Genomic DNA, 9,312 nt, shown 5'->3' with positions numbered 1-9,312 from the left:
TGGTCAGACTGAATCCAATTCTAGCAAAGGGAACAGCCCTGAATAATCGATCAAAAAAAAAAACATTAACAGAAGCAGCAGTAGTCAAACTAGTAGTAAAATAACACTCACCAGCACACATTGGTTCCTTTGCACTACCACAAGCACAAAGGTCCATAAACATGTACAACATACAACGTACAACATACTTTATATACTGTGTCACTATGGTCGATGGTCAAGGAGCTGATCTTGTCTCCGAAAAGACACCTTTCCTGGGTGGGGAGTTGCTGTTGTACCTTTGATAAATTGACAATCTATTCTTTGATTCAGCACCCACATCTTGGCTAGCCCACACTTATTTCAGTCAAAAAGTTTATCATGTGATTTGCTATGGATAAGTGTATCTGCTTTGCAAAATTATTTTTACTAGCCTACATCATCTACACAATGTTTTTTTTTTCCCCCACATTGTATTCTGTGCTTCATCGAGTTTCTCAGATTGCTCCATTCATCTTACCTTATCGCTACTGAGCTTCTGTTCCGCTTCATCGTTCAGGGGGTGGCTGGACGCTTGGCGCACTGTCTCTGTATTGAGCATCTGAGACGTCTGTGTCAGCATGGCTGCACAGTAAGAGCATTCTTTGCTTGACTTTACTGCGAGTTTACAAATCCAATCGGAGAGCACAGTGGAACCATAGTAGCAAGCGAGCGAGCAAACGAATGTTAATATATTTTAGCTAATGTTGCGAACAACTTCTCTGCAATGGTGTAATGGTAGCTGTAATTTACCGCTATTTACCTAATTGTAGTGTAAAGTGCTACTGATTTATTAAGACACCTAGCTACGTCCGATAAGTAGCCTTACATTTTGAATAGATCCGATCGTAACCATAAAGACACGGTACAGATGGTAGGCTACAGGAATCCATATTGTATGGCTATTTGTTTGAGTTGGAAACTGTAGTTACCCTGTTCCAAGTTCCTTTGTAGTAGCTCTGCAATCTCGGCAAGTTCAGAGGTTTGTTGGTTGCTAGGATACTGGTCGCGTCAATGAAATAGCACCAGTAGACTAGCTGGGCTACTTATGGAGAGGCCGAACCAAGCCGAAGTTTTGTCGATCTAAGCATCTATTTAACCATTTTTGTGATTTATCTAAGAAAGATTCACTTGCTGTCAAGTTAGGTCAAACAAAGTCATGCTCGAGCAGCAAATTTCGGATGATCAAGATCAACAGTTAAATTCTTGTAGAAAACAAGTAACCACAGGTTTAGAAGGCACATTCAATGCAATCGCTATTGCACATGGCTCTTGACATTGAACAATACGATTTTTTTCCGTCCCTGAAATGGATCAAAACATGTTTAGTAATGTCTCAGAGTTAAAGATGGGATTCTTTGTCCTACATTGAATTACTCCTTCTGTCCAGTAGTTTGGCTCTTATTTTGTATTGAATAAACCCGTGGTCAATAAGAATGAACAGACGATACAAGACAGGTAAATAGTGTTTATTATTACGTCTCCTCCAACATTTAATTGATCATTTTCTTCACACAGTGTCGATACGAAGCAGCCTACAAGCAAACAATAGTCCCACAACATAACAATTAATGGATATACATTGAAATGAATTAATATGTCATAGTTGGTATGAAAAAGGATGCTGGAAAAATAAAATTGAATAATTATTGACTCATTTGAAAGATATGCTCTTCAACACATCTAGATTGAAAAATATAGGTTGAATATCTGTCAATTTGTGTGTCTCAATATTTGCAATTCAAAATTTCATGCTCTTTGCTGTCATCCTAGATTTTTAATGCCATAACTACTCCGTTATTTTCCGCATAACTACTCCGCTATTTTCTGTCCATACTTTGCAGATTTTATTAAACACAAATTCATGTTCTGAAAGGACCTCTTCTTCCTATTACACCGAGACTGTAATGTTTACCCAGGGAAAAGACTAAAACTGTGTGCAAAAATATGCATACCTGTACACACGCACACACACGCACACACACACACGCACACACACACAAACACACGCGATGCATGGATCCATTTTGATGCATTTCTGTGTTGTAATTACTAGCATCTTCTTTCTTTAGTTAGCAAATTCTCTTTCCCCAGAGTGACTGAAAAGGCTAACATGGCACGGTACCTACAATGCACATCACAAGAGCATTAAGAACAAATATACCATAGGTGCAGAACAGCTAGAATTACAATTAACAGACATCAAGTGGAAAAATAGCACTAAAAACAATAGTAAAAACTCACTGCCCAACAATTGCCCCCTAAGGGATAACCTTCCCTTTAATCACAGTGTTTACATGGCATAAAACAATGTTTCACAACAACAGTGTTAATCTGGATTATACTACCATCGCCATAGTGATTAACAGTGAAGCAAGAGAGGTGTGGTACACTGCATCTGAATTCCCTTCAGAATGGTGTGGTCATTGATCTGGATGGTAGGCGAAGGACAGATCAAAGTTCCAGGAGCTAAAATGACCTTTGAAAATGCGTGTTCTTCGTGGATGTTAGAGGATGGTGAGAGTGTCTGCAGTTTTGCCAGTTCTTTCCACCGTGGGAGAGCCGAGGAGGAGAAACTCAGATGCAAGGAGCAGCCAGTTGACTAGAGGTTATTGAGCGGAAAGTTCATTCATTCTTATATCAGGGTGGCGAGCAGGGATTTTGCAAAAGGTATACATCGTGCAGTGGGGAGCCATGTTTTCATCAAATTTCTACGTAACACCGGTGACAATACCACATTGCTAAAATGCCAGTCCTCCTAGTGATGCTGGAATGTACCACTACAAATCTCTTTGTTACATTATATTATTGTCATTTAGCAGATGCTCTTATCCAGAGTGATTTATATATGTTACAGTTTTTATATGTTGTCCATTTATAAATCTGAATATTTCCTGAGGCAATTGTGGGTTAAGTACCTTGTCCAAGGGTACAGCTGCAGTGCCCCAGTGGGGAAGCAAACTGGCAACCTCTTGGTTACAAGCCCTGCTCCTTACCATTATGCTACACTGTTGCCCTCCTAGCAATATCGAGATACCCAACAAGGTAGACTTCGCCTATAACACAGCACATCATCACTTCTGAACACTGAAAGTTTACATTTAAAACACAATGTCATTTTGCAAAGGAGATTTAAATTATTCATATCTTCAAACACACATTCTTCAGTAAAATAGTACCTATGCTAGGTAGGTTATAAGTGCATTCCCTCCCCCCTATATGAAGCATTAAAACAATTGTGAAAGAAACCATTTTTCCTAGTGGAGGAGATATAAAAAGTATTGATCATAGGTCTTCAGTGGTTTTTTCTTTTCTGAAGTTGTTGTTCAACTCTTTCTGTCCTCTGGCATAAATCTTCCACTCTCCCTCTCATGCTAAACTCTTCCCACTTTGCCCTCTTCTTCTTCTCTTGCTTGCTGCATCACGGCTCGTTTTCTGTCTTCATTTTCAAACATGTTGTAAAATTCAAGAAGATTTTCTTCTGTACCTTGTACCAAAACTGTGTTGGTGTCATAGAAGTTAACATTGACAAATTTCTCATCATTCCTGGTGATGGTCAGCTGTTTTCCATCCTGAATGATTCTCACTTCAAAATGTTGTTTTATATTCTGTATGTCATCTATCCATCTTTGTTTGTCAGTGGTGTAAAAGATCAGATTGGTCAATAAACCTTTTTTCTTGCGATCTCCATAGAGAACCTCTGGATGCTGCCTGAGATATTCCATTCGATGTTCCTTCCTTGTATCCTTGTCAGCTCCCTCAATGTCAGGAATCTGTGGAATCAAGGCAGCGTTAGTCAGTGTAGCCATTATTTGGTCTCCCTGGAAGCAATGCATAAATATTTGTTTTGCCTTTCTATATATACTTTTCCCCTTCCTTTCCTTGCTCCTCCTCAACTGACATAAAACGTCATCTGTACCTGGTAATAATAAAACCACTAACAAGAATGAGGAAGAGAGAGATGCCACTTGCCCAGTACTGTACACAACCTTTGTTACCTGTTTACATGCAGTACCTCATGCCTAAATTGCCTAACAATTGCCACATCTGCTGAGTCTAAATTTTTTGTGGCAACATTTTCCACTAGCTTAAGAGTTTTAAAAGTCTACCTTATTATTGTGAAGATGCCTTTGATTCATTTGATATTTATCTATCTTTGAATTTTTGTGGAATTGAGCAGTGTACAAGTCTTTGATGTATTCCCAGCAGCCTGTTTCTATAATGTTTCATAATCTGATGTAGAACATCACCCTTACCTGGCAACATCAAATTCACAAACAAAAACCTGAATGAAGAATAGAATGATATTACAAACCAGCGGCCCAGCATTGCATACAATTTTACAATTCCAATCATTGTTTTTTAGATTAAGGTGGGAATTCAAGTCATGCAAATACCTGAACTATTGTTGTATTTATTCCTTTCTATCCTGTATGTGTAACTCACCAAATTGTGGTGATTAATGTGGTAAATATTTTTTGCACTCTTACATTTTTGGCTTTGTATGAAAATTTTTGGTGTGCTTAGGGAACACTGTGAACTCATTGTTAAGGTTAAACAATGTGGGGTGTGAATAAAACTTGCCTTACTGGTTACGCTTTGCTGTTTACATGTAGCTCAATGGTTTCATTTTTATAGTCATACTTTAATTGGATTCTGTCCAGAACATGTGACATCACAGGCTTCAGGCCAGCACTGAGTCATTTTGCCCCACTAGCCATTTACAGACAACAGAAAGATAGGATGTGAACTGGGTTGGGTATGGCTTCATTTTTATACATTTCCTACAAGGCACTAGGAGCGTCTCTGTTTGTTATACAAAATAACTCACTGAATATCCCTGTAGTACTGCAGAACAAGTGTGTGAGATAAGCGTGGTTTTAACAGGGTTGCAATGCTATCCACTGGCTCAACCATGCATGACTATATTGTAATGCAAATTTGTGATACTGTAGGCTATTGTGATCAGTTCACGATATGAATTTAAAGAATGTATGCTATTTAACAGAAAGTCCATATCAGATATGAGATTATTAGAGGTTGCCATCATCCCCTTAAAAAATCAATGATAAAAATAGAACTGAATTTATTACTCTGACAGTGATTGGAATTCCTGTTTCATCAAGATAGACAAATACATCCCCTGGATGGCATTAGACCTAGTTATTTATTGGCTGGTGAATTACTTAATAATGATAGTCCTGCTGATATAATAGTCATCCAATCGGTTTATGGTGTGTTGTTTCATGACCCTTGATCAATTAATTTATAATTTACAACTTTCTATGAGAAACTTTATTGCTTAAAATCGCTCATGTCTAAAGGTAAGTCAGAAGCTTTTTTTGAAGGGCTAATTTTACCTCATTCCGTTGGATCAAGCACTGATCATTCATTCATCCACCTGTAAAGCTAATTACAGAACAAAATAAAAACTGTGTCTGCTTCATACAAAATGATTATAAAAACAATCCAAACATCAATGAGTGTTGTCAGACTATGGGATGTAGATCTTACAAACCCACTCATAGATTTTATCTCACTGAATTTTGCTGAAGTGTTGTCAGCTCCAGCTGATCCCAAACAGTTGCCCCCTTTGTGTCAGAAATAGTGGGAGACCACGTACCTTGGATTCTGTTGTTAAATGATGGCTCATCACTACATATCACTATGGTTTAGAAAACAGTTTTCCCAGCATGGATGACAACAGCTAGGAAACCTTAGATTTGAGATGGGAGCTTCCATAAGCCCTCTTTGTCAACCAATGATTCATCATTTTCCTAGATGTACTGTTGCTGGAGCTGTCTATAGCTAGAATGAATAGCGTCAAAAGGAAACCATTGAAGGTTTAACAATTGCAATGGAAAGGGTGAAATCAGGTTATGATGCCATAGATTGTTGAACACTACATTTATTGGTGATACTTAAAAATAGGTGGGTAGACATTATAACAGCAGTAAGCAATTCTCCACTTTGGTTTTGTTATAAGCCAAAATGAACAGCTGACTGAAACAATTAGGCTTACTGAATGAACAATGCTGTTTACAGTTGTCATCATAAATAAAGAAAATAAAATGAACATGAAACAAAAAAGTACTTATACAATATGTTGTCAATCCATTTTCTGGTCTTTATAATATATATATTCAAGTCTATTCTAGTATTTGGGCAAATTTTGACCTTTTACTTAGTAGCTCGTGTGAGCCCTGCATAAGCCTGTGGGGTAGCGGGTAGCAGGTAGCCCAGCGGTTACAGTGAATACGTCAGTCCCTGAAACATAGTTAACTAGCATTGCTGCTGATAGGGTAGGAGCAAATTGCCTTTATCTCAACTGGTTACGACGCTGGCTGTAAGGGGTAGGCAGTAAGCAGTGAGAACTCTGGTTCGAAACTCGCTCGCTTGCTGACCCACGTAACATCTAGTCAAACTCAGTCAAACTCAGTCTACACCCGTTACATATCCATCTATCAATCTATCTATTCAGAGCAGGGTCAGTGCTATGGGAGTGCTTAAGGGTTGTTGAATAGATGCCCATGTTTTCGCATTGATGAACACCGGGCCCCTGTGTTTCACCATGTTTTCACAGCTGAACTGCTGATACGTTGGATGTTGTGGCCTGCCGTTCCTGAGACAAGGGTTCAACTGGAAAGGTGCCCCACCCAGGGTTCCAGGACGCAACCCCCAAGGTTACAGGGCAAATGCCCCAGATGCTACCCTGCATTAATGCACCTCTTAAAAAGCTAACTGATTTGAAGGCTGACTATTGCACAATATTGTATTGTCCTATATTCCTTCCTCATTTATCACAGCCCAATTAAATTTCCTTCATAGTAACAGACACAATGTATGGAAAGCTGGTGCACTGTCAGGATCAAGGGAGGGAATGAGAAGACAGTTTTGCAATTGCAGTGCACCTGGGCGTCAGAACTGGTGTGTGTTGCCTTGTGTATTTGTTGCTTCTCTCAGTTCATGTAGCATGGGTGTCAAACACACTAGGGCGCCCAGCCTTCCTTCTCTCTCAGAAAACAACTTTATTTTATTTCTGCTACTCTAATAAAACTCTTGTTCTCTCTCTCTCTCTCTCTCTCTCTCTCTCTGTGAGTGTGTGTGTGTATGCTTGTGTTGGTAGTCTGAGTTGTTCAGGCATCTGCAGTTCATCGACAGATCCATTGGAAAATACAACAGTAACAGAGTGTGCAAAATTGGACGTCAAAGCATAAAAACACTTGCATCTTATAGCTTTCCTGGTCCTTTAGGGCCCCCTACGTCTTATGACGGGTCAGTGCAGAACACTTGAACCACTAACGCTTAGTGCAAGAAAACGAACAACAGAGAACAACGAAATCTGTTCGCTTGGTGTGGGGGTAAGCTCGACGCCAGGCAGAGGTTCTCTATATGCCCAAACTTGCATGGCATGGTTAGCTCCCCCGCGGGATTGCAATTTACAGCTACTTAACAATTACAGAGTATCAGACAGCCGGAGAATGCGTTTGATGTCTGTTCTTTCATCCGCTCCGCCCCCCTCCAGAGAAGTTGTTTTCCTTGAGGTCAGCATCAACATTTAGACGTTGCAGACCTAAGACGCTGGACGTGGTGCTCGGGCTCAGACAGGAGTTTGTCGTAGTTTTTACATCGGTCGTTTGGGGATTTAAGAATGGGAAGTAAACTATTCCAAGACAGGATGTGGAATCATTGCTGAACAAACTTGATGGGGGTGGGCTGCGGTGTGAAACGCCTGCAATTTGGAATACTGGAACGGGTGCTGTTGGCCACACATTATCCTGCTTTCTTAAGGTATTCAAACTGTTTATTTAACATATCCATCTGTATTATTTATTTCTTCTTCCTGTAAGTGTTTCTTAATATATGTAATTAATTCATCTCCTCCTCCTAATCTTGTCGTTCTTCTTACGTTATGTAAACTCGTGAAGAATAACATTTCAGACAACAGTCATGTCGATCGTACTGTACTTATCGTACTGTACCTCGCCACTTACATACACTTACAATAGGCTACAGAAACTTTTTGGTAGCCTAGTAACTTCGAGGTTAGTTAAACAGAAGCTAATGTTTAAGTACAAGTGATGCTGTGAACTTAACGTTGTCTTACTCTCATCTCATCTCGATGTACGGTAGTGTTAAGTGAGCAAGCGTGTTAAGGATTTTTTTTTTTTGGCTCAAGGGAGGCATTTCTTCTTTGCGCCGCGGCCAGTGCAAAAGAATTTATCGTTTTATGTCTCGGTTTAGCTTGGGATTCACTATTTAGTGTTAATTTCAAATGCACTGAACAATAAGTGTTTCGAGACAGCTCAGTGGTGTGCAACTGGGTAAAAAGTTGATAGTAGGTTGCTTACCCGTTCTACTTAATTGCACTGATGCCATGTGCCTCAGCATGATCCCGGGGGCTAGAACGTATCTGCTCTGTCTTTGTAAATTGTTGTCACCATGGTGACAATTTTTTGTCCAATTTAATGCTGTGCTCAGCTGAGAAGTTCTTGTAAACACACCAACTTGCACAGCCTCATACCATCTTTCTGTTTGGGTACCACATTTCACGGGGCACCTTTGAACGGGCAGGACATGACTCTCCCTTGGGGACCCCTTCTGTCGCTGCTGGCTGCGCTGGCTGCTGCAGAGACCCTGACAACCCCCCAGGCCAGCTCCAATGAGGTCCTAAAACACCAGGAGCCAGGACTCACCAAGAGTGAGGTCAGTGACTCCTCTGTCCCTCTAACACCGTCATTATTTTTAATTAGTCACGCCATGCTTTTGTCCCCTGATTCAAAGTGGCAGCTCACTTATTTACACAATTTCAGCACATTTGTACCTCCTCCGGCGTACATTTTGGTCAAGTGCTCCGAGCCTTGACTATGAATCAGCATAGAGTGTTTGCCTATGATTATTATCAAAATCTACAATGAGCTTTTACGAATGGGTCTTACCCGTTTTTAGGTCACCTTCCTCACTGTGTTTGCACCAGATTGCTCACTCCTTAAATCTCCTGAAAAAGAGCACAGTGAATATTGTGTTTATTGTTAATGTGCCAAAAGAAAATCCAGTAGAATTATAGACTTGTGGACACTGTTCAATGCTGATTGCACAGGTTTAATTTTGATTTTTTTAAGAATCTGGTGATAGAGAACGCCCTCGTAAACCTTCCTCCCAGCAAGCCGAATGCGACGGGCACAGGTGAGTGTGGGCCTGAGAAATGGAAACCTCAACTTTTCTGACATGAGTTGCATTTTCATCATACATTACATATTACATTTCACATTTACATTCTGACATCTGTTCATT

The 9,312-nt window shown here is 40.0% G+C and overlaps 1 long non-coding RNA gene across 1 annotated transcript; it reads left to right on the top strand.

The window, feature by feature from the left end:
- Positions 1-7,667: 7,667 nt before the first annotated feature.
- Positions 7,668-9,204, top strand: LOC118769689. The gene is made up of 3 exons (XR_005004512.1): positions 7,668-7,809; positions 8,593-8,724; positions 9,141-9,204. It is a non-coding gene; the product is annotated as an uncharacterized LOC118769689 (long non-coding RNA).
- The last annotated feature ends 108 nt before the right edge of the window (positions 9,205-9,312 follow it).

Source organism: Megalops cyprinoides, chromosome 2 (assembly GCF_013368585.1).
Source record: "Megalops cyprinoides isolate fMegCyp1 chromosome 2, fMegCyp1.pri, whole genome shotgun sequence".
Classification (NCBI taxonomy): Eukaryota; Metazoa; Chordata; class Actinopteri; order Elopiformes; family Megalopidae; genus Megalops; species Megalops cyprinoides.
Note: the sequence above shows the minus strand (reverse complement) of the source record. Positions and strands in the feature narration are given on the sequence as shown.